General features: G+C 54.9%; 1 protein-coding gene across 2 annotated transcripts in view; it reads right to left on the bottom strand.

The window, feature by feature from the left end:
* The window catches only part of CGN (cingulin), a 75,730-nt gene that overhangs the window by 26,829 nt on the left and 23,752 nt on the right, over positions 1–25,149 (bottom strand). The window lies entirely within an intron of this gene.

Below are 25,149 nucleotides of genomic sequence, written 5' to 3'. Positions count from 1 at the left end.
TCCCGACCACCAGAAGAAGTCAACAATGCACCGGACCTACAGGTGGTTACCCAGCAACCAAGAAGAGCAAAAAGTGCTCCCGACAACCAGAAGAAGTCAACAATGCACCGGATCTACAGGTGGTTACCCAACTACCAGGAAAAGCAAAAAGTGCTCCCGACCACCAGAAGTCAACAATGCACCAGATCTACAGGTGGTTACCCAACTACCAGAAGAAGTCAACAATGCACCAGATCTACAGGTGGTTACCCAACTACCAAGAAGAGCAAAAAGTGCTCCCGACAACCAGAAGAAGTCAACAATGCACCGGATCTACAGGTGGTTACCCAACTACCAGAAGAAGTCAACAATGCACCGGATCTACAGGTGGTTACCCAACTACCAAGAAGAGCAAAAAGTGCTCCCGACAACCAGAAGAAGTCAACAATGCACCGGATCTACAGGTGGTTACCCAACTACCAGAAGAAGTCAACAATGCACCGGATCTACAGGTGGTTACCCAACTACCAAGAAGAGCAAAAAGTGCTCCCGACAACCAGAAGAAGTCAACAATGCACCAGATCTACAGGTGGTTACCCAACTACCAGAAGAAGTCAACAATGCACCGGATCTACAGGTGGTTACCCAACTACCAGAAGAAGTCAACAATGCACCAGATCTACAGGTGGTTACCCAACTACCAAGAAGAGCAAAAAGTGCTCCCGACAACCAGAAGAAGTCAACAATGCACCGGATCTACAGGTGGTTACCCAACTACCAGAAGAAGTCAACAATGCACCGGATCTACAGGTGGTTACCCAACTACCAAGAAGAGCAAAAAGTGCTCCCGACAACCAGAAGAAGTCAACAATGCACCGGATCTACAGGTGGTTACCCAACTACCAGAAGAAGTCAACAATGCACCGGATCTACAGGTGGTTACCCAACTACCAAGAAGAGCAAAAAGTGCTCCCGACAACCAGAAGAAGTCAACAATGCACCAGATCTACAGGTGGTTACCCAACTACCAGGAAAAGCAAAAAGTGCTCCCGACCACCAGAAGTCAACAATGCACCAGATCTACAGGTGGTTACCCAACTACCAAGAAGAGCAAAAAGTGCTCCCGACAACCAGAAGAAGTCAACAATGCACCAGATCTACAGGTGGTTACCCAACTACCAGAAGAAGTCAACAATGCACCGGATCTACAGGTGGTTACCCAACTACCAGGAAAAGCAAAAAGTGCTCCCGACCACCAGAAGTCAACAATGCACTGGATCTACAGGTGATCACATGACAGGATCCAAACAGAATCTACTGATATCATGACATATCTGACCAGTCAGCCACTTATTGAAGACAGAAAAAGTGTACACAAAGTGTAAGTCACTGGAGTGAGCTGACATACGAACCACAACATTATACATGAGGGTCTTTAAGCTATAGATTGAGAAGAGTTGGTGGGGTCCCTGATATAGTGTATATAGGAGGGGCTCACAGAAATACTTTCACTCCCTATTTGGAGACTGGTCATGAGTCACCATGAATGTTTAATGTGTAAGGAATTTGCGCTCTCTGCTCTTATCCAGACCTTGCTGATAAAAGGACTGGAGTAACACTATCTATACTCCACCCCAAACCCTGCAACATGAGAACAGGGGAAGGAAGGAATACTCCACATTGCTGTACATCAGCACACAATGCATTCCTCCAACACAGGCAGCTCAGGGGTTAAACTAAACTCCCCTCCACCTGCAGAACACAATAGCTCCACCGCTGCCAAGTAGGGCTGGCAATCAGAGGGCAAAGCTGGGCTCCTGGCCTAATATTACCGTCTATTCCTATGAGACATTACTGTTTACACATCAGACTGAAGACATCTTATGTGCGACTCCCAACGTTAACACAGGGAACCCCTGAACATGGTGTCAACTGACAAGGACCCTGGCCCCCCCCAGTACATGGTCACAGACGCTAGGCGTAGGGGCTGGTGGTTCTTACCCAATGAGATATGGTGGTCTCTAACGCTGGCAATGATGGAAATCCAGAATATGGTTGGAATAAGTCCTAACCATACATCTCTGAACACCACTTATCTCTAATGGCCACAAAAGATTGGGCATATCGAAGGCCAGCATCTGCCACTGGTGGAGAGTAGGGACACCCATATTCACACTACAATGTCGACAGAGCTTGACAAAATGGCCAACTTCCATCTTATGGTCATAAGGGCCTTCTTTACCATTGGAGTATTTGGGGGAACTCCTGATCGGCATGACCAAGAACAAAGTGCAGGAAGTACAATAGTTCTCGTAGGAATGACACCCCGCACCCCCTCTTTATATAGGAGCGTGCAGTGGGTGAGGCACCCTGTGATTATATATCCACCCATGACACACGGGAAGACATCCGGTCAGACTGCGGAGTGTACGCCTGCCTTATAAAATACTTCCAATGTGCACAGGCTCTCCTTGTTCTGACTACCTCTCCTGGAAACCTGCAATGGGCGGTTATCTGCTGCTAATCTATCATTACAGGAGGTATAATAAACCAGCAGATGAACAGCAAACAGCCAGGACGGAGCAGAGCTGAGCTTCCGTGCCTATAGCAGCAAAGTGATCGCCCCCCACAGATCATCTGATCACATGGGGTCCCATCAGATGAACCCCTGACTATCCAACCTGGCAATGCTAACAATGGTAACGAGAGAAGATCAATAATATCATGTGCACATATTTATGGGATGAGCGGTAGAACGAGTGCCCACACAAAGTCTTCAAATATTAAGGTGGCTGCCGCTAGTCTCACTGCCGTCAATCACCGCGAATGAGGAAACTGTACGGGAAGAACAATCACAGTATGATCATTCGCTCGTGCAGCTCGCATAGCATCGGTAGCAGCAGGTCCTGCGTAAACGATAGGTCGCACTGCTCGCCGGCATGCTAACACGGGTGATGATCAGGATGAGCGATCCCATAAACTTCTGTTCTGCTGATCGTCGTCTTTACGTGATACCGATAATAGAAACCGTATACTACGATCTTCACTCGTCCCATAAAGTTTGTGACAACCGCACTTAATCCAAGTGCAGATCGACACTTTGTAAACAGGATTCACGCTGCCGAGAACAGAACATTTGACCAATGAAGCATTTGCACGTTCTGCAGCTTTGCCTTGAAACTGTAATCTTGCAGTGTGGACTGACATTTAGCCTTTTTTATTCTTTTATATGGCATTCATTTTATGGGCTCAGGTATTGTTTTATGGTTTTTACAATTTAATTCCTTTTTGTATCCCCTAGTTGGCCACATACAGTGATTTTTTTTCTTACAATTTCCACCCTATAGTAATTCTGACCAACTTCTTATAGTAGTGGCCCCCATCCCGGACCCCATCTTGTAGTAATGGCCATGCTGGTCCCTAACTTGTAGAACATTCAACTGAAAAGAATCACTGACTGTCAGCCCTCAGGACCAGGCCGCAATCATTACGGGGGGGGGGGGGGGGGCTACGGTGCCTGCGGGCCGCATTAAGCTGCCACGTGTTTGGTCTACGGCATGGCTCATCGCAACTAAGTAACCTATTTATATGCAGTGCACAGAAGCCGGTCCTCCCACCATTCACCTCATCAGACTGGACCTGCTGCTCCATACATGGAAGGTGACGGCGCCCTGAGGACCTCATCAGACTGGACCTGCTGCTCCATACATGGAAGGTGACTGCACCCTGATGACCTCATCAGACTGGAACTCCTGCTGCTCCATACATGGAAGGTGACTGCAACCTGAGGACCTCATCAGACTGGACCTCCTGCTGCTCCCTACATGGAAGGTGACTGCACCCTGAGGACCTCATCAGACTGGACCTCCTGCTGCTCCCTACATGGAAGGTGACTGCGTCCTGAGGACCTCATCAGACTGGACCTGCTGCTCCATACATGGAAGGTGACTGCACCCCGAGGACCTCATCAGACTGGACCTGCTGCTCCATACATGGAAGGTGACTGCACCCCGAGGACCTCATCAGACTGGACCTGCTACTCCATACATGGAAAGTGACTGCGCACCGAGGACCTCATCAGACTGGACCTCCTGCTGCTCCATACATGGAAGGTGACTGCGCCCTGAGGACCCCATCAGACTGGACCTGCTGCTCCATACATGGAAGGTGACTGCGCCCTGAGGACCTCATCAGACTGGACCTCCTGCTGCTCCATACATAGAAGATGACTGCAACCTGGGGACCTCATCAGACTGGACCTGCTGCTCCATACATGGAAGGTGACTGCGCCCTGGGGTCCTCAGACTGGACATGCTGCTCCATACATGGAAAGTGACTGCGCCCTGGGGACCTCATCAGACTGGACCTGCTGCTCCATACATGGAAAGTGACTGCGCCCTGGGGACCTCATCAGACTGGACCTGCTGCTCCATACATGGAAGGTGACTGCACCCTGAGGACCTCATCAGACTGGACCTCCTGCTGTTCCATACATGGAAGGTGACTGCACCCTGAGGACCTCATCAGACTGGACCTCCTGCTGCTCCATACATGGAAGGTGACTGCGCCCTGAGGACCTCATCAGACTGGACCTGATGCTCCATACATGGAAGTTGACTGCGCCTTGAGGACCTCATCAGACTGGACCTCCTGCTGCTCCATACATGGAAGGTGACTGCGCCCTGAGGACCTCATCAGACTGGACCTGCTGCTCCATACAGGGAAGGTGACTGCGCCCTGAGGACCTCATCAGACTGGACCTGCTACTCCATACATGGAAGGTGACTGCGCCCTGAGGACCTCATCAGACTGGACCTGCTGCTCCATACATGGAAGGTGACTGCGCCCTGAGGACCTCATCAGACTGGACCTCCTGCTGCTCCATACACGGAAGGTGACTGCGCCCTGAGGACCTCATCAGACTGGACCTTCTGCTGCTCCATACATGGAAGGTGACTGCACCCCGAGGACCTCATCAGACCGGACCTGCTACTCCATACATGGAAGGTGACTGCGCCCTGAGGACCTCATCAGACTGGACCTCCTGCTGCTCCATACACGGAAGGTGACTGCACCCTGAGGACCCCATCAGACTGGACCTCCTGCTCCATACATGGAAGGTGACTGCGCCCCGAGGACCTCATCAGACTGGACCTGCTGCTCCATACATGGAAGGTGACTGCGCCCTGAGGACCTCATCAGACTGGACCTGCTGCTCCATACATGGAAGGTGACTGCACCCTGAGGACCTCATCAGACTGGACCTGCTGCTCCATACATAGAAGGTACTGCGCCCTGAGGACCTCATCAGACTGGACCTCCTGCTGCTCCATACATGGAAGGTGGCTGCACCCTGAGGACCTCATCAGACTGGACCTGCTGCTCCATACATGGAAGGTGACTGCACCCTGAGGAATACTCCCAGGATCATCACCGTCACGGGATGGGCCAGTTTCACTGAACTGCAATTAGTTTCAGTTAGGAGATGCAACAGAGGAAGAGCCTGATCCGTAGCGGCTCTTAACCTCTTGCTCACCAGAATGTACCCAATAGTTTACTGCTCTATGGTATCAACCATTTCATTCTGGAGAGGGTCTGACTGCAGTGCTAATCAATAGGCTGAGTGGCAGGAAGGGTAGCACCATCCCTGACCCCACATCTCCAATGCTCACAACCTCATACATCTGGCGCACAAAAAACTCCCATACAGTTATAGGCTGGATACTGTGAGGATCACAGGCCCTTTAAATGTAGCAGAATCATTCCTTAGTGTGAATGGCATGACGTATGACTGTACTCCGCATACCTGGCTGTCTACACAAGAGTGACACGGTCTCTATGATGTCATCAGCCAGGTATAGGGGGCAGCAGAGAGCTCGGTGCAGTGACACATCCTGCAGAGGGGGGAGGGATGCGCTGACCCTTGTCTTGCTCACTGTAATTCATTCCTGATGCTTGGATCTATAGCGCCAACATACTCTATAGCGTCTTATAGATGGCACAACGCCGTCCTCCAGCCTCTTGTGTCCTGGCCGGCGGAGGCTTCGTGGCGTCTGCACAGGGTCCATTATAAAGCATCATGGTGGGTGTGTTACCTCATTGATGAGAGGCAGTACGAAAACCTGACTAAATCTGCAGCGAGGCACCTGCACGGACAGGTGGGGGCGCTGCAGACACTGCCATATACAGCGTCACATACCGATAACCAACACATAGGCCCTGAACAATGCAATATACATCAGAGGCGCAAGACAGGAAACCTGACTGCTAGGGGGATGGAGGGATATGTCATAATACATGAGGACAGGCGTCACACACAGAGGACGGGGGTCTAACGCCACATAGGACAGGCGTCACACACACACAGAGGACGGGGGTCTAACGCCACATAGGACAGGCGTCACACACACACACAGAGGACGGGGGTCTAACGCCACATAGGACAGGCGTCACACACACACACAGAGGACGGGGGTCTAACGCCACATAGGACAGGCGTCACACACACACAGGACGGGGGTCTAACGCCACATAGGACAGGCGTCACACACACAGAGGACGGGGGTCTAACGCCATATAGGACAGGCGTCACACACACACACACAGAGGACGGGGGTCTAACGCCACATAGGACAGGCGTCACACACACAGAGGACGGGGGTCTAACGCCACATAGGACAGGCGTCACACACACAGAGGACGGGGGTCTAACGCCACATAGGACAGGCGTCGCACACACACACAGAGGACGGGGGTCTAACGCCACATAGGACAGGCGTCGCACACACACACACAGGACGGGGGTCTAACACCACATAGGACAGGCGTCACACACACACACAGGACGGGGGTCTAACGCCACATAGGACAGGCGTCACACACACGCACAGGACGGGGGTCTAACGCCACATAGGACAGGAGTCACACACACGCACAGGACGGGGGTCTAACGCCACATAGGACAGGCGTCACACACACGCACAGGACGGGGGTCTAACGCCACATAGGACAGGCGTCACACACACGCACAGGACGGGGGTCTAACGCCACATAGGACAGGCGTCACACACACACACAGAGGACGGGGGTCTAACGCCACATAGGACAGGCGTCACACACACACACAGAGGACGGGGGTCTAACGCCACATAGGACAGGCGTCACACACACACACAGAGGACGGGGGTCTAACGCCACATAGGACAGGCGTCACACACACACACAGAGGACGGGGGTCTAAGCCACATAGGACAGGCGTCACACACACACACAGAGGACGGGGGTCTAACGCCACATAGGACAGGCGTCACACACACACACAGGACAGGGGTCTAACGCCACATAGGACAGGCGTCTCACACACACACACACACAGGACGGGGGTCTAACGCCACATAGGACAGGCGTCACACACACGCACAGGACGGGGGTCTAACGCCACATAGGACAGGCGTCACACACACGCACAGGACGGGGGTCTAACGCCACATAGGACAGGCGTCACACACACGCACAGGACGGGGGTCTAACGCCACGTAGGACAGGCGTCACACACACAGGACGGGGGTCTAACGCCACGTAGGACAGGCGTCACACACACAGGACGGGGGTCTAACGCCACGTAGGACAGGCGTCACACACACAGGACGGGGGTCTAACGCCACGTAGGACAGGCGTCACACACACAGGACGGGGGTCTAACGCCACGTAGGACAGGCGTCACACACACAGGACGGGGGTCTAACGCCACGTAGGACAGGCGTCACACACACACAGGACGGGGGTCTAACGCCACGTAGGACAGGCGTCACACACACACAGGACGGGGGGTCTAACGCCACGTAGGACAGGCGTCACACACACACAGGACGGGGGGTCTAACGCCACGTAGGACAGGCGTCACACACACACAGGACGGGGGGTCTAACGCCACGTAGGACAGGCGTCACACACACACAGGACGGGGGGTCTAACGCCACGTAGGACAGGCGTCACACACACAGGACGGGGGTCTAACGCCACGTAGGACAGGCGTCACACACACAGGACGGGGGTCTAACGCCACGTAGGACAGGCGTCACACACACAGGACGGGGGTCTAACGCCACGTAGGACAGGCGTCACACACACAGGACGGGGGTCTAACGCCACGTAGGACAGGCGTCACACACACAGGACGGGGGTCTAACGCCACGTAGGACAGGCGTCACACACACAGGACGGGGGTCTAACGCCACGTAGGACAGGCGTCACACACACAGGACGGGGGTCTAACGCCACGTAGGACAGGCGTCACACACACAGGACGGGGGTCTAACGCCACGTAGGACAGGCGTCACACACACAGGACGGGGGTCTAACGCCACGTAGGACAGGCGTCACACACACAGGACGGGGGTCTAACGCCACGTAGGACAGGCGTCACACACACAGGACGGGGGTCTAACGCCACGTAGGACAGGCGTCACACACACAGGACGGGGGTCTAACGCCACGTAGGACAGGCGTCACACACACAGGACGGGGGTCTAACGCCACGTAGGACAGGCGTCACACACACAGGACGGGGGTCTAACGCCACATAGGACAGGCTTCACACACACAGGACGGGGGTCTAACGCCACATAGCACAGGCTTCACACACACAGGACGAGGGTCTAACGCCACATAGGACAGGCGCGTCACACACACACACAGGACGGGGGTCTAACGCCATATAGGACAGGCGTCACACACACACACACAGGACGGGGGTCTAACGCCATATAGGACAGGCGTCACACACACACACAGGACGGGGGTCTAACGCCATATAGGACAGGCGTCACACACACACACAGGACGGGGGTCTAACGCCATATAGGACAGGCGTCACACACACACACACACACACAGGACGGGGGTCTAACGCCATATAGGACAGGCGTCACACACACACACAAGACGGGGGTCTAACGCCATATAGGACAGGCGTCACACACACACAGGACGGGGGTCTAACGCCATATAGGACAGGCGTCACACACACACACAGGACAGGGGTCTAACGCCATATAGGACAGGCGTCACACACACGACGGGGGTCTAACGCCATATAGGAATGGCATCACACACACGACGGGGGTCTAACGCCATATAGGACAGGCATCACACACACAGAACGGGGGTCTAACGCCACATAGGACAAGCGTCACACACACACAGGACGGGGGTCTAACGCCACATAGGACAGGCGTCACACACACAGGACGGGGGTCTAACGCCACATAGGACAGGCGTCACACACACAGGACGGGGGTCTAACGCCATATAGAACAGGCGGCACACACACACAGGACGGGGGTCTAACGCCATATAGGACAGGCGGCACACACACACACAGGACGGGGGTCTAACGACATATAGGACAGGCGTCACACACACAGGACGGGGGTCTAACGCCACATAGGACAAGCGTCACACACACAGGACGGCGGTCTAACGCCACATAGGACAGGCGTCACACACACACACAGGGCGGGGGTCTAACGCCATATAGGACAAGCGTCACACACAGGACGGGGGTCTAACGCCATATAGGACAAGCGTCACACACACACACAGGGCGGGGGTCTAACGCCATATAGGACAGGCGTCACACACACACACACACACACACAGGACGGGGGTCTAACGCCATATAGGACAGGCGTCACACACACACAGGACGGGGGTCTAACGCCATATAGGACAGGCGTCACACACACACACAGGACGGGGGTCTAACGCCATATAGGACAGGCGTCACACACACACAGGAAGGGGGTCTAAAGCCATATAGGACAGGCGTCACACACACACACAGGACGGGGGTCTAACGCCACATAGGACAAGAGTCACACACACACAGGACGGGGGTCTAACGCCACATAGGACAAGCGTCACACACACACAGGACGGGGGTCTAACGCCACATAGGACAGGCGTCACACACACACACACAGGACGGGGGTCTAACGCCACATAGGACAGGCGTCACACACACACACACACAGGACGGGGGTCTAACGCCACATAGGACAGGCGTCACACACACAGGACGGGGGTCTAACGCCACATAGGACAAGCGTCACACACACAGGACAGGCATCACACACACACACACACACACACACACAGGACGGGGGTTTAACGCCACATAGGACAGGCGTCACACACACACACAGGACGGCGGTCTAACGCCACATAGGACAGGCGGCACACACACACAAGAAGGGGGTCTAACGCCATATAGGACAAGCGTCACACACAGGACGGGGGTCTAACGCCATATAGGACAAGCGTCACACACAGGACGGGGGTCTAACGCCATATAGGACAAGCGTCACACACACACACAGGACGGGGGTCTAACGCCATATAGGACAGGCGTCACACACACAGGACGGGGGTGTAACGCCATATAGGACAGGCGTCACACACACACACAGGACGGGGGTCTAACGCCATATAGGACAGGCGTCACACACACACACAGGACGGGGGTCTAAAGCCATATAGGACAGGCGTCACACACACACACACACAGGACGGGGGTCTAACGACACATAGGACAGGCGTCACACACACAGGACGGGGGTCTAACGCCACATAGGACAAGCGTCACACACACACACAGGACGGGGGTTTAACGCCACATAGGACAGGCGTCACACACACACACACACAGGACGGGGGTCTAACGCCACATAGGACAGGCGTCACACACACACACAGGACGGGGGTCTAACGCCATATAGGACAGGCGTCACACAGAGGACGGGGGTCTAACGCCATATACGACAGGCGTCACACAGAGGACGGGGGTCTAACGCCATATACGACAGGCGTCACACAGAGGACGGGGGTCTAACGCCATATACGACAGGCGTCACACAGAGGACGGGGGTCTAACGCCATATACGACAGGCGTCACACAGAGGACGGGGGTCTAACGCCATATACGACAGGCGTCACACAGAGGACGGGGGTCTAACGCCATATACGACAGGCGTCACACAGAGGACGGGGGTCTAACGCCATATACGACAGGCGTCACACAGAGGACGGGGGTCTAACGCCATATACGACAGGCGTCACACAGAGGACGGGGGTCTAACGCCATATACGACAGGCGTCACACACAGGACGGGGGTCTAACGCCATATACGACAGGCGTCACACACAGGACGGGGGTCTAACGCCATATACGACAGGCGTCACACACAGGACAGGGGTCTAACGCCATATACGACAGGCGTCACACACAGGACGGGGGTCTAACGCCATATACGACAGGCGTCACACACAGGACGGGGGTCCAACGCCATATACGACAGGCGTCACACACAGGACGGGGGTCTAACGCCATATACGACAGGCGTCACACACAGGACGGGGGTCTAACGCCATATACGACAGGCGTCACACACAGGACAGGGGTCTAACGCCATATACGACAGGCGTCACACACAGGACGGGGGTCTAACGCCATATACGACAGGCGTCACACACAGGACGGGGGTCTAACGCCATATACGACAGGCGTCACACACAGGACGGGGGTCTAACGCCATATACGACAGGCGTCACACACAGGACGGGGGTCTAACGCCATATACGACAGGCGTCACACACAGGACGGGGGACTAACGCCATATACGACAGGCGTCACACACAGGACGGGGGTCTAACGCCATATACGACAGGCGTCACACACAGGACGGGGGTCTAACGCCATATACGACAGGCGTCACACACACACACAGGACGGGGGTCTAACGCCATATACGACAGGCGTCACACACACACACACACACAGGACGGGGGTCTAACGCCATATACGACAGGCGTCACACACACACACACACAGGACGGGGGTCTAACGCCATATAGGACAGGCGTCACACACACACACACAGGACGGGGGTCTAACGCCATATAGGACAGGCGTCACACAGAGGACGGGGGTCTAACGCCATATAGGACAGGCGTCACACAGAGGACGGGGGTCTAACGCCATATACGACAGGCGTCACAGAGGACGGGGGTCTAACGCCATATACGACAGGCGTCACACAGAGGACGGGGGTCTAACGCCATATACGACAGGCGTCACACAGAGGACGGGGGTCTAACGCCATATACGACAGGCGTCACACAGAGGACGGGGGTCTAACGCCATATACGACAGGCGTCACACACAGGACGGGGGTCTAACGCCATATACGACAGGCGTCACACACAGGACAGGGGTCTAACGCCATATACGACAGGCGTCACACACAGGACGGGGGTCTAACGCCATATACGACAGGCGTCACACACAGGACGGGGGTCTAACGCCATATACGACAGGCGTCACACACAGGACGGGGGTCTAACGCCATATACGACAGGCGTCACACACAGGACGGGGGTCTAACGCCATATACGACAGGCGTCACACACAGGACGGGGGTCTAACGCCATATACGACAGGCGTCACACACAGGACGGGGGTCTAACGCCATATACGACAGGCGTCACACACAGGACGGGGGACTAACGCCATATACGACAGGCGTCACACACAGGACGGGGGTCTAACGCCATATACGACAGGCGTCACACACAGGACGGGGGTCTAACGCCATATACGACAGGCGTCACACACACACACAGGACGGGGGTCTAACGCCATATACGACAGGCGTCACACACACACACACAGGACGGGGGTCTAACGCCATATAGGACAGGCGTCACACACACACACACAGGACGGGGGTCTAACGTCATATAGGACAGGCGTCACACACACACAGGACGGGGGTCTAACGCCATATAGGACAGGCATCACACACACGACGGGGGTCTAACGCCATATAGGACAGGCATCACACACACGACGGGGGTCTAACGCCATATAGGACAGGCATCACACACACAGAACGGGGGTCTAACGCCACATACGACAAGCGTCACACACACACACAGGACGGGGGTCTAACGCCACATAGGACAGGCGTCACACACACAGGACGGGGGTCTAACGCCATATAGGACAGGCGGCACACACACACAGGACGGGGGTCTAACGCCATATAGGACAGGCGGCACACACACACAGGACGGGGGTCTAACGACATATAGGACAGGCGTCACACACACAGGAAGGGGGTCTAACGACATAGGACAGGGGTCTAACGCCATATAGGACAGGCGTCACACACACAGGACGGGGGTCTAACGCCACATAGGACAGGCGGCACACACACACAGGACGGGGGTCTAACGCCACATAGGACAAGCGTCACACACACAGGACGGGGGTCTAACGCCACATAGGACAAGCGTCACACACACAGGACGGGGGTCTAACGCCACATAGGACAAGCGTCACACACACAGGACGGGGGTCTAACGCCATATAGGACAAGCGTCACACACAGGACGGGGGTCTAACGCCATATAGGACAAGCGTCACACACAGGACGGGGGTCTAACGCCATATAGGACAAGCGTCACACACAGGACGGGGGTCTAACGCCATATAGGACAAGCGTCACACACAGGACGGGGGTCTAACGCCATATAGGACAAGCGTCACACACAGGACGGGGGTCTAACGCCATATAGGACAAGCGTCACACACACACACAGGAGGGGGTCTAACGCCATATAGGACAGGCGTCACACACACACACAGGACGGGGGTCTAACGCCATATAGGACAGGCGTCACACACACACACAGGACGGGGGTCTAACGCCATATAGGACAGGCGTCACACACACACACAGGAAGGGGGTCTAAAGCCATATAGGACAGGCGTCACACACACACACACACACACACACAGGACGGGGGTCTAACGACACATTGGACAGGCGTCACACACAGGACGGGAGTCTAACGCCACATAGGACAAGCGTCATACACACACAGGATGGGGGTTTAACGCCACATAGGACAGGCGTCACACACACACACACACAGGACGGGGGTCTAACGCCATATAGGACAGGCGTCACACACACAGGACGGGGGTCTAACGCCATATACGACAGGCGTCACACACAGGACGGGGGTCTAACGCCATATACGACAGGCGTCACACACACACAGAGGACGGGGGTCTAACGCCATATAGGACAGGCGTCACACACACACAGAGGACGGGGGTCTAACGCCACATAGGACAGGCGTCACACACACACAGAGGACGGGGGTCTAACGCCACATAGGACAGGCGTCACACACACACAGAGGACGGGGGTCTAACACCACATAGGACAGGCGTCACACACACACACACACTCACACACACACAGGACGGGGGTCTAACGCCACGTAGGACAGGCGTCACACACACAGGACGGGGGTCTAACGCCACGTAGGACAGGCGTCACACACACAGGACGGGGGTCTAACGCCACGTAGGTGTCACGGGTGTGTTGCCACGAAGATCGTCACGAGTACACAGCCTGACTTCTCGCAGCTGACTTGTTGGTGCTTTGTGTCTCTCGGCAGTGAGGGAGTTAATTCTCTCTCTCTCTGGGCTAGATGAGGTCCAGCCTCGCCCAGCTGCAATCAATACTTCTGTAGTGAGACTCCTTCATATACCTGCTGGTCTGTTTGGGAGGTGTCGGTGAAAGCATTTCATTCAGACTGACAGAGCGGATCGTGGTGTTTGGAGTTGCTGAGATAAGTGTATTTGGAAGTGTTTTTCCCTTTCCTCGCTTTATCATTTATCTCCTTTCCCGTTGGTTTTCCCTCTGTTGTAGTTGAGTAGTTGTTTGTATGCAAGGTGGTTTTGGTTTTTCCCTTGTACTGTCTCGTTCGTCTAAGTATTGTGTTTGGGCATATTAGGTCTTGTTCCCTTTGGTTGTGATCGGGGTCCTTCTCAGGACTAGATTACTGTGGTGCAGGGATCTTCAGGAGATAGGGGTTACGCTGGCGGCCTGGACCTCTGTACCTTTAACAGTACCTCCAGGTTGAGGGATTAGTCAGGGCCCCAGCTTAGGGTCAGCTTAGGCCCCCTACCTCCAGTATACGGAGACAGCGTGACATTTTCACCGACCCAACTTAGTTTTTCTCCAGCTACCATGGATCCAGTAGCCGGTCTAGCTCGGCAATTGCAGAGTTTGTCCATGGAGCTGGCGGACGTTAGGTCCAAGGTTTGGCATCCTCAGGAGCAAGCCGGACCAGAACCTAAAGTAGCTCTCCCTGATAGGTTCACTGGGGGGCGGGACAAGTTTTTTGTTTTCCGGGAGGCATGCAAATTGTACTTTCGGCTGCGGCCTCGGTCATCGGGGAGTGAAGAACAAAGGGTGGGAATTGTCATCTCGCTCCTACAAGGGGACCCACAATCCTGGGCGTTCTCTCTTTCCCCGGGTTCCCCGGCTCTCCAGTCAGTGGATAGGTTTTTCGCTGCTCTGGGACTCGTATATGATGACCCAGATCGGATCTCCCTTGCTGAGTCTAAGTTACGTAGGATCCAGCAGGGAGATCGTCCGGCGGAGGAATTCTGTTCGGAGTTCCGTAGGTGGGCCACGGACACCCAGTGGAATGACCCGGCTCTTAGGAGCCAGTTTTGTCATGGTTTATCCGACAAATTACAGGATGTGTTGGCACAGTATGACTCTCCCGTGTCACTGGAAGCCGCTATGGCCCTTGCTATTCGCGTGGACAGACGGCTTCGGGAGAGGTGCGGGATAATTCTACCCCCTGTGATGACTCCACCTCCTACAAGGTCCCCTCATATGGTGGTTCCCCTGGTCAGTCCAGAGGAGCCTATGCAATTAGGAGGGACATCATTTCGGGGGAGGGGACCGGTGGTGCGCCATAAGGCAGGAAGGTGTTTCTTCTGCGGGAGAAAGGGACATTTTATTGGGGGGTGTCCATCCCGTCCCTTGCAGAGTGAAGAGTCGTCGGAAAACTGTTAATCCCAGGTTGTGTGGTGGACGGCAATCTGGGAGTAGGTATTTCGTCCCTAGGTTCGTCTCAGTTTCTCGTACCGGCGGAGGTGGTGGTGGGTACGAGAACTGAGAGGATATCTGTTCTTCTGGATAGTGGGGCCGGGGCTAATCTGGTTGATGCTCGGTTTGCCCGGGTCCAAGGTATGCGGTTGAGTGAGTTGGCTAAACCCATCCCCATATTCTCGATCGATGCCAGGCCTCTCGGTCAGGGAAGTTTTTTGCAAGCTGTGCATGACGTAAAACTTCAAGTGGGGGCAATACATAAAGAACTGTTGTCTTGCTACGTGTTGGAGGGTCTTCCCACTCCTATTGTGTTGGGCCTTCCTTGGTTAGCTAAGCATAACCCGGTTATTAATTGGCAAACCAGGGAGATAAGCCAATGGAGTAAATTCTGTAATAAAAACTGCATGAACACGGTCATTGGTGCGGTTACTCCTTGGGTCTTACCTCCATTTCTGGCGGACTTTGAGGATGTATTCTCGGAGAAAGGGTGTCAGGAACTACCTCCTCATCGCGTGTATGACTGTTCTGTAAAACTGCTCCCTGAGGCCAAGTTACCTAAAGCTAGGTTGTATAACCTTTCTGGTCCTGAGAGGCAGGCCATGAAGGATTATATCTCAGAAAGTCTGGCTAAGGGGCATATTAGACCTTCATCTTCACCGGTGGCTGCGGGGTTCTTCTTTGTTAAGAAGAAAGATGGAGGCCTACGCCCTTGCCTGGATTTCCGTGAACTTAATCGGATTACGGTCCGAGATCCGTATCCGCTCCCACTTATTCCCGATCTCTTTAATCAGATCGTGGGCGCCAAATGGTTCTCTAAGTTGGATCTCAGGGGGGCGTACAATCTGATTAGGATGAAAGAGGGGGATGAGTGGAAGACGGCGTTTAACACTCCGGAGGGGCATTATGAGAACCTTGTCATGCCATTCGGTCTGACTAATGCCCCGGCGGTGTTTCAACACTTTGTTAATGACATCTTTCGCCGCCTGGTGGGACAGTTTGTTGTCATATATCTGGATGATATCTTAATTTACTCGCCGGATCTGGTGTCTCATCAGGAGCACGTTAGGCAGGTGTTACAGATCTTGCGGGATAATAAACTGTATGCCAAGTGGGAAAAGTGTGTGTTCGCCGTACAGGAACTCCAGTTTTTAGGCTTCCTGGTTTCAGCGTCCGGTTTTCGTATGGACCCTGGGAAAGTGCGGGCAGTTCTTGAGTGGGATCGGCCAGAGAACCTTAAGGCACTACAACGTTTCCTGGGGTTTGCTAATTATTACCGGAAGTTCATTCGTAATTTCTCGTCCATGGTTAAGCCTCTCACAGACATGACTAAAAAGGGGACGGATTTTTCTAGGTGGTCTGACAAGGCTTGTCAAGCATTCTCCTCTTTGAAAAAATGTTTTGCCTCGGCGCCCATACTCATTCAACCTGATGCGTCTCAGCCATTCATTGTAGAGGTAGACGCTTCCGAGGTAGGGGTGGGAGCAGTATTGTCACAGGGTTCGTCCCCTGGTAAGTGGCATCCGTGCGCCTTTTTCTCTAAAAAATTGTCGTCCGCTGAGAGGAATTACGATGTCGGCAATAGGGAACTCTTGGCCATTAAGTTAGCTTTTGAGGAGTGGCGCCATTTTTTGGAGGGGGCAGTTCATCCGGTCACCGTCATCACCGATCACAAGAACCTGCTATATCTGGAGTCCGCGAAACGTCTGAATCCCAGACAAGCTAGGTGGTCATTGTTTTTTACCAGGTTTAATTTTGTCGTTACATATCGTCCTGGGTCAAAAAATGTAAAGGCGGATGCCTTATCTCGTAGTTTCCCGGGGGCCGGGAATACGGACGACCCGATTCCTATCCTTCAGGAGGGGGTGGTGGTTTCGGCAGTATGCTCTGAGCTGGAGGAGGAGGTATTGGAGGCTCAGGGGGACGCCCCTGTTGGACCTCCAGGGAGACTGTTTGTTCCAGATCAGTTGCGACAAAAGGTGATCGAGGCACACCATAACTCTGTTTTTGCAGGACACCCGGGGAGTAAAGCAACTGTGGATCTCCTCTCGCGTCGGTTTTGGTGGCCCAACTTACATAAGGAGGTGGTAACTTTTGTCGCGTCCTGTGGGGTTTGTGCGCGCTCTAAGACCTCACATACCCGTCCGTCTGGGGCCCTCTTACCTTTGAAGATCCCGGAGCGTCCTTGGACTCATCTGTCTATGGACTTTATTACGGACCTCCCTCCGTCTTCGGGTAAAACAGTCATACTCGTTGTAGTGGACAGGTTCAGCAAGATGGCACATTTTATCGCTCTTCCGGCTCTCCCTAATGCTAAAACTCTTGCGCAGGTGTTCATTGGGGAGATTGTGAGGCTTCACGGGGTACCCTCCGAGGTGGTGTCTGATCGGGGGTCTCAGTTTGTGTCTAAGTTCTGGAAGGCGTTTTGTGCACGGCGGGGGATGCAGTTGTCATTCTCTTCGGCTTTTCAACCTCAGACCAATGGTCAGACGGAACGTATGAACCAGAGCTTGGAGACATATCTCCGGTGTTTTGTGTCAGAGAACCAGGAGGACTGGGCTTCTTTCTTACCTCTGGCAGAGTTTGCTCTTAATAATAGGCGGAGCGAGTCCACTGGTAAGTCCCCGTTTTTTGGGGCATATGGTTTTCACCCCCAGTTTTGTACTTTCAGTAGGGGGGGCTCTTCAGGGGTTCCTGAGGAGGAACGATTTTCCTCATCACTCGCTTCAGTATGGAGAGGGGTGCTGAAGAATCTGAATACTATGGGGAACCGATACAAACGTATGGCTGATAGGAGGAGAGTGTCTGGTCCGGACCTAAGTGTGAACGATCGGGTATGGTTGTCTACCAGGAATATTAAACTTAAGGTTCCCTCCTGGAAATTGGGTCCCAGGTTCATTGGGCCGTACAGAATCAGTTCTATTATTAATCCGGTGGCATTCCGTCTTGATCTCCCCCCTACGTTTAAAATTCACAACGTGTTTCACAGATCATTGCTTAAGAGGTATGTGGCGCCGGTGGTACCGTCACCTTTACCTCCCCCTCCAGTGGTTGTCAATGGTAACTTGGAGTTCCAGGTATCGAGGGTCATTGATTCACGCTTTAATCGCCGGTCCCTTCAGTACCTGGTTCATTGGAAGGGGTATGGTCCTGAGGAGAGGATGTGGGTTCCTGCGTCGGATATTAACGCAGACCGATTAGTTCAGGCCTTCCACACGACTCACCCGGATAAACCTAGCCCTGAGGGTCCGGAGGCCCCTCGTAGAAGGGGGGGTACTGTCACGGGTGTGTTGCCACGAAGATCGTCACGAGTACACAGCCTGACTTCTCGCAGCTGACTTGTTGGTGCTTTGTGTCTCTCGGCAGTGAGGGAGTTAATTCTCTCTCTCTCTGGGCTAGATGAGGTCCAGCCTCGCCCAGCTGCAATCAATACTTCTGTAGTGAGACTCCTTCATATACCTGCTGGTCTGTTTGGGAGGTGTCGGTGAAAGCATTTCATTCAGACTGACAGAGCGGATCGTGGTGTTTGGAGTTGCTGAGATAAGTGTATTTGGAAGTGTTTTTCCCTTTCCTCGCTTTATCATTTATCTCCTTTCCCGTTGGTTTTCCCTCTGTTGTAGTTGAGTAGTTGTTTGTATGCAAGGTGGTTTTGGTTTTTCCCTTGTACTGTCTCGTTCGTCTAAGTATTGTGTTTGGGCATATTATGTCTTGTTCCCTTTGGTTGTGATCGGGGTCCTTCTCAGGACTAGATTACTGTGGTGCAGGGATCTTCAGGAGATAGGGGTTACGCTGGCGGCCTGGACCTCTGTACCTTTAACAGTACCTCCAGGTTGAGGGATTAGTCAGGGCCCCAGGTTAGGGTCAGCTTAGGCCCCCTACCTCCAGTATACGGAGACAGCGTGACAGTAGGACAGGCGTCACACACACAGGACGGGGGTCTAACGCCACGTAGGACAGGTGTCACACACACAGGACGGGGGTCTAACGCCACGTAGGACAGGCGTCACACACACAGGACGGGGTCTAACGCCACGTAGGACAGGCGTCACACACACAGGACGGGGGTCTAACGCCACGTAGGACAGGCGTCACACACACAGGACGGGGGTCTAACGCCACGTAGGACAGGCGTCACACACACAGGACGGGGGTCTAACGCCACGTAGGACAGGCGTCACACACACAGGACGGGGGTCTAACGCCACGTAGGACAGGCGTCACACACACAGGTCGGGGGTCTAACGCCACGTAGGACAGGCGTCACACACACAGGACGGGGGTCTAACGCCACGTAGGACAGGCGTCACACACACAGGACGGGGGTCTAACGCCACGTAGGACAGGCGTCACACACACAGGACGGGGGTCTAACGCCACGTAGGACAGGCGTCACACACACAGGACGGGGGTCTAACGCCACGTAGGACAGGCGTCACACACACAGGACGGGGGTCTAACGCCACGTAGGACAGGCGTCACACACACAGGACGGGGGTCTAACGCCACATAGGACAGGCGTCACAAACACAGGACGGGGGTCTAACGCCACATAGGACAAGCGTCACACACACACAGGACGGGGGTCTAACGCCACATAGGACAGGCGTCACACACACAAGACGGGGGTCTAACGCCACATAGGACAGGCTTCACACACACAGGACGGGGGTCTAACGCCACATAGGACAGGCGTCACACACACAGGACGGGGGTCTAACGCCACATAGGACAAGCGTCACACACACAGGACGGGGGTCTAACGCCACATAGGACAGGCGTCACACACACAGGACCGGGGTCTAACGCCACATAGGACAGGCGTCACACACACAGGACCGGGGTCTAACGCCACATAGGACAGGCGTCACACACACAGGACGGGGGTCTAACGCCACATAGGACAGGCGTCACACACACAGGACGGGGGTCTAACGCCACATAGGACAGGCGTCACACACACAGGACGGGGGTCTAACGCCATATAGGACAGGCGTCACACACACACACAGGACGGGGGTCTAACGCCATATAGGACAGGCGTCACACACACACAGGACGGGGGTCTAACGCCATATAGGACAGGCGTCACACACACACACAGGACGGGGGTCTAACGCCATATACGACAGGCGTCACACACACAGGAAGGGGGTCTAACGCCATATAGGACAGGCGTCACACACAGGACGGGGGTCTAACGCCATATAGGACAGGCATCACACACACACGACGGGGGTCTAACGCCATATAGGACAGGCATCACACACACAGAACGGGGGTCTAACGCCACATACGACAAGCGTCACACACACACAGGACGGGGGTCTAACGCCACATAGGACAGGCGTCACACACACAGGACGGGGGTCTAACGCCATATAGGACAGGCGGCACACACACACAGGACGGGGGTCTAACGCCATATAGGACAAGCGGAACACACACACAGGACGGGGGTTTAACGACATAGGACAGGCGTCACACACACAGGAAGGGGGTCTAACGACATATAGGACAGGGGTCTAACGCCACATAGGACAGGCGTCACACACACAGGACGGGGGTCTAACGCCACATAGGACAAGCGTCACACACACAGGACGGGGGTCTAACGCCACATAGGACAAGCGTCACACACTCAGGACGGGGGTTTAACGCCACATAGGACAGGCGTCACACACACACACACACACAAACACACACAAGAAGGGGGTCTAACGCCATATAGGACAAGCGTCACACACAGGACGGGGGTCTAACGCCATATGGGACAGGCGTCACACACACACACAGGACGGGGGTCTAACGCCATATGGGACAGGCGTCACACACACAGAGGACGGGGGTCTAACGCCATATAGGACAGGCGTCACACACACACACAGGACGGGGGTCTAACGCCATATGGGACAGGCGTCACACACACACACAGGACGGGGGTCTAACGCCATATGGGACAGGCGTCACACACACAGGACGGGGGTCTAACACCACGTAGGACAGGCGTCACACACACAGGACGGGGGTCTAACGCCACGTAGGACAGGCGTCACACACACAGGACGGGGGTCTAACGCCACATAGGACAGGCTTCACACACACAGGACGGGGGTCTAACGCCACATAGGACAGGCGTCACACACACAGGACGGGGGTCTAACGCCACATAGGACAGGCGTGTCACACACACACACAGGACGGGGGTCTAACGCCACATAGGACAGGCGTGTCACACACACACACAGGACGGGGGTCTAACGCCATATAGGACAGGCGTCACACACACACACAGGACGGGGGTCTAACGCCATATAGGACAGGCGTCACACACACACACACAGGACGGGGGTCTAACGCCATATAGGACAGGCGTCACACACACACACAGGACGGGGGTCTAACGCCATATAGGACAGGTGTCACACACACACAGGACGGGGGTCTAACGCCATATAGGACAGGCGTCACACACACACACACAGGACGGGGGTCTAACGCCATATAGGACAGGCGTCACACACAGGACGGGGGTCTAACGCCATATAGGACAGGCATCACACACACGACGGGGGTCTAACGCCATATAGGACAGGCGTCACACACAGGACGGGGGTCTAACGCCATATAGGACAGGCATCACACACACGACGGGGGTCTAACGCCATATAGGACAGGCATCACACACACAGAACGGGGGTCTAACGCCACATACGACAAGCGTCACACACACACAGGACGGGGGTCTAACGCCACATAGGACAGGCGTCACACACACAGGACGGGGGTCTAACGCCACATAGGACAGGCGTCACACACACAGGACGGGGGTCTAACGCCATATAGGACAGGCGGCACACACACACACAGGACGGGGGTCTAACGACATATAGGACAGGCATCACACACACAGGAAGGGGGTCTAACGCCACATAGGACAGGCGTCACACACACAGGAAGGGGGTCTAACGCCACATAGGACAAGCGTCACACACACAGGACGGGGGTCTAACGCCACATAGGACAGGCATCACACACACACACACACACACACACAGGACGGGGGTTTAACGCCACATAGGACAGGCGTCAAACACACACAGGACGGGGGTCTAACGCCATATAGGACAGGCATCACACACACGACGGGGGTCTAACGCCATATAGGACAGGCATCACACACACGACGGGGGTCTAACGCCATATAGGACAGGCATCACACACACAGGACGGGGGTCTAACGCCACATAGGACAGGCGTCACACACACAGGACGGGGGTCTAACGCCATATAGGACAGGCGGCACACACACACAGGACGGGGGTCTAACGCCATATAGGACAGGCGGCACACACACACAGGACGGGGGTCTAACGACATATAGGACAGGCGTCACACACACAGGAAGGGGGTCTAACGCCATATAGGACAGGCGTCACACACACAGGACGGGGGTCTAACGCCACATAGGACAGGCGGCACACACACACAGGACGGGGGTCTAACGCCACATAGGACAAGCGTCACACACACAGGACGGGGGTCTAACGCCACATAGGACAAGCGTCACACACACAGGACGGGGGTCTAACGCCACATAGGACAAGCGTCTCACACACAGGACGGGGGTCTAACGCCATATAGGACAAGCGTCACACACAGGACGGGGGTCTAACGCCATATAGGACAAGCGTCACACACAGGACGGGGGTCTAACGCCATATAGGACAAGCGTCACACACACACACAGGAGGGGGTCTAACGCCATATAGGACAGGCGTCACACACACACACAGGAAGGGGGTCTAAAGCCATATAGGACAGGCGTCACACACACACAGGACGGGGGTCTAACGACACATTGGACAGGCGTCACACACAGGACGGGGGTCTAACGCCACATAGGACAAGCGTCACACACACACACAGGACGGGGGTTTAACGCCACATAGGACAGGCGTCACACACACACACAGGACGGGGGTCTAACGCCATATAGGACAGGCGTCACACACACACAGGACGGGGGTCTAACGCCATATACGACAGGCGTCACACACACACAGGACGGGGGTCTAACGCCATATACGACAGGCGTCACACACACACAGGACGGGGGTCTAACGCCATATACGACAGGCGTCACACACACACAGGACGGGGGTCTAACGCCATATACGACAGGCGTCACACACACACAGAGGACGGGGGTCTAACGCCATATAGGACAGGCGTCACACACACACAGAGGACGGGGGTCTAACGCCACATAGGACAGGCGTCACACACACACAGAGGACGGGGGTCTAACACCACATAGGACAGGCGTCACACACACACAGAGGACGGGGGTCTAACGCCACATAGGACAGGCGTCACACACACACACAGAGGACGGGGGTCTAACACCACATAGGACAGGCGTCACACACACACAGAGGACGGGGGGGTCTCACGCCACGTAGGACAGGCGTCACACACACAGGACGGGGGTCTAACGCCACGTAGGACAGGCGTCACACACACAGGACGGGGGTCTAACACCACGTAGGACAGGCGTCACACACACAGGACGGGGGTCTAACGCCACGTAGGACAGGCGTCACACACACAGGACGGGGGTCTAACGCCACGTAGGACAGGCGTCACACACACAGGACGGGGGTCTAACGCCACGTAGGACAGGCGTCACACACACAGGACGGGGGTCTAACGCCACGTAGGACAAGCGTCACACACACAGGACGGGGGTCTAACGCCACATAGGACAAGCGTCTCACACACAGGACGGGGGTCTAACGCCATATAGGACAAGCGTCACACACAGGACGGGGGTCTAACGCCATATAGGACAAGCGTCACACACAGGACGGGGGTCTAACGCCATATAGGACAAGCGTCACACACACACACAGGAGGGGGTCTAACGCCATATAGGACAGGCGTCACACACACACACAGGAAGGGGGTCTAAAGCCATATAGGACAGGCGTCACACACACACACACACAGGACGGGGGTCTAACGACACATTGGACAGGCGTCACACACAGGACGGGGGTCTAACGCCACATAGGACAAGCGTCACACACACACACAGGACGGGGGTTTAACGCCACATAGGACAGGCGTCACACACACACACACACACAGGACGGGGGTCTAACGCCATATAGGACAGGCGTCACACACA

This window comes from Phyllobates terribilis, unplaced genomic scaffold (assembly GCF_046119375.1).
Source record: "Phyllobates terribilis strain yellow unplaced genomic scaffold, ASM4611937v1 Scaffold_6__1_contigs__length_29720123, whole genome shotgun sequence".
NCBI classification, from domain to species: domain Eukaryota; kingdom Metazoa; phylum Chordata; class Amphibia; order Anura; family Dendrobatidae; genus Phyllobates; species Phyllobates terribilis.
This window is presented reverse-complemented; position numbering and strand designations above follow the sequence as displayed.